Source organism: Odontomachus brunneus, unplaced genomic scaffold, assembly GCF_010583005.1.
Source record: "Odontomachus brunneus isolate Ranch 3 - 2012 unplaced genomic scaffold, Obru_v1 Obru_scaffold_016, whole genome shotgun sequence".
Lineage (NCBI taxonomy): Eukaryota > Metazoa > Arthropoda > Insecta > Hymenoptera > Formicidae > Odontomachus > Odontomachus brunneus.
In genome coordinates, this window is record NW_022639466.1 from 1801049 (window position 1) to 1803413 (window position 2365).

General features: G+C 38.5%; 2 protein-coding genes across 4 annotated transcripts in view; one reads left to right on the plus strand and one right to left on the minus strand.

The window, feature by feature from the left end:
- Positions 1-2365, plus strand: part of LOC116841577 — a 300634-nt gene that overhangs the window by 155153 nt on the left and 143116 nt on the right. The window lies entirely within an intron of this gene.
- LOC116841576 (UPF0489 protein C5orf22 homolog) overlaps positions 1-2365 on the minus strand; it is a 503768-nt gene that overhangs the window by 122921 nt on the left and 378482 nt on the right. The window lies entirely within an intron of this gene.

The window sequence follows — 2365 nt, forward strand, 5'->3', positions numbered from 1 at the left end:
CCGTCACACTCCCGTACCCTTCGTCTTTATTCACGCTGCCACCACCCTCATCTTGCCCCTCGGCCTGCGCACCGAGCGCTACCACCACCATCCTCCACCCCGAATGCGCCTTCGTCGTCGTCGTCGTCGTCGTCGTTCAACTCCCTCCGCCCGCCTTGCTACCGCCTTCGGTTTTCTCGCGAGGAACGAGAGCTCCCTTTCTCTCCGTAGTCGCCGGGCGAAAGGAAGGATCGCTTCCACGAATAATGCCTTCCTATCGCGACCACGTGGCGAGGATATCTCGAGATAACGAGAACGGAGCATCGGTCGGGTATTTAAAACATTCCCGTATAGAAATTTTTCTGGGATTTAATTGGAATCCAATCTGATTTCTCAAAAAAATAATGGAGTCAAATTGGGAAATTTATAAAGGCTCGGATTAGAAGTGTAATGTTTTAAAAATGCGATTCCAAGTGAAGAACCCAAATAGATCCCATTTTTTCTGCCGAGTATTTTCCAAAAGTTTACCATCTTTCGAATTCTATTTTATATTTATGCTAAATAAAATAACGCTTTTAGTATTTACGCACATTTTATAAGTATTTAAAAAGCATAAGTACTCAAATTGTTTTAAATATTCTGTTCAAACTTTTTTTTGGAATAAATTATAAAAATATCTTGATAATATAACATTATATATTAATTTTCACTTTAAATATGAAACCTTAACGTCACAATAAAAAGATTCAAATGTATTGTAATTATTTATAATTAAATTATCTTTTATAATATTTTTTATAATTTTTCAGATCGTATAAAATAATAAAGCTATTGTACGGCTCATTTTTATATCCAGATATTTTATTTTATTTAAATATAAAATAGAAATCTCGATACAATCTACAATTACATATAACGGCAAGCTGTGTCGCGCGTGATTATTCGTCAATCTTTTTGAATTAATAACTCAAAATTTCACGTAGTTATTCACAAAATGGTAGATAAATTTTATATTTAATTTGATTTAATCTACATTTACACGAGGTATAAGACGCTTAATGTGAGACACCTTGTATATCGAAGTTGAATCGCTGATTTTGGAACAAATTTAGACATTCTAATCGAAATTTACGCTATGTATCTAAGAAAATCTGAGGGAATTTCTATGGGGGAAGCTTGTTTTTTCTCGATGGCGATTAATCGTTTCGCGATACACAATTGCGTTTTCTAAAGCAACACGATTGCATGCAATCGTCTCATTAATCCACTCGAAATTCGGCTTTTCCAGCTTGACTAAACATGAAAATTTATGGTCTTATGGTAAATATCACAACGATAAAAATTTATCTCTTGCCCGTCTCACGTTCATCGAACGTCGCGATTGAAAGAGCCCAGCTGGCGGTTGCATAACGCGACTGCAGGTTCGGAAATAGCCGCGTTCGCGAAACCGTCGAAATTTTGCGCACGGTGCAGCAACCGACGAATAACGACGCGCGTAAAGTTCGCGAGTTGATACCGCGGAACGATACAATATCGCAAAGCAAACACTTTACGACTTAAACGGCGAAACGAACGAGGGACGCGAGCCACGGGACGATCAACCACGGGCTCGCGCGCGTCACACACTTCCGGGTGTCGTGAAAACGATTATTTGGTTGTCGTTGCAGCCGCGAGTTCAAAGGATGTCGCCGGGGCCGTCTCTGAAGTTTTCTTCTACCGGCGGCGACTTCGGCGACGAAACGGCCCATGCTTCAGCGAGGAAGCCACCGTTGCGTCTCGGCAACACGAGACTCAAGCGAAGTCTCGTCGCGGTTTGCTCTTAATATCGCCCGCCGTTCCTTCGTTGCTGTAGTTGTCAAAGTCAACCGCGTCACGGTATCCGTAAATAGTCAGCTGGCCCGACGCGTACAAACTGGTATAATAGCTCCAACATGCAATGCGACTGAGTCCTTAAGGGATTTCCTAGTCACGCACGCATTATTGATTCATTATTTATTCAGTATTCAAAGAATCAAAAACGATTTCCTGGGTTGCACAAACTTTCGAAAAACATCTTTAAGGAGCGGATTATTTTTTTTTCAAGTTAAAAAAGACTATAATATTCGGCAATCTATTTAAAAAAAACTATTACACTGAGAGAAAAATATGTAAGAGATAACAAATATTTATTCGGTGATGACATATTTAAGGGAGGTCAGGTCCAAATGCCTCATAGTTTAGAATTTTGAAGTTCTCAACAACTTCTCAGACAACTAACTGACATGATAGAGCTAGCTTGTTTTGATATTTAAGTACGAACATTTAAAAACTCTCAACATAGAATATATATATATATATATATATATATATATATATATATATATATATATATATATATATATATATA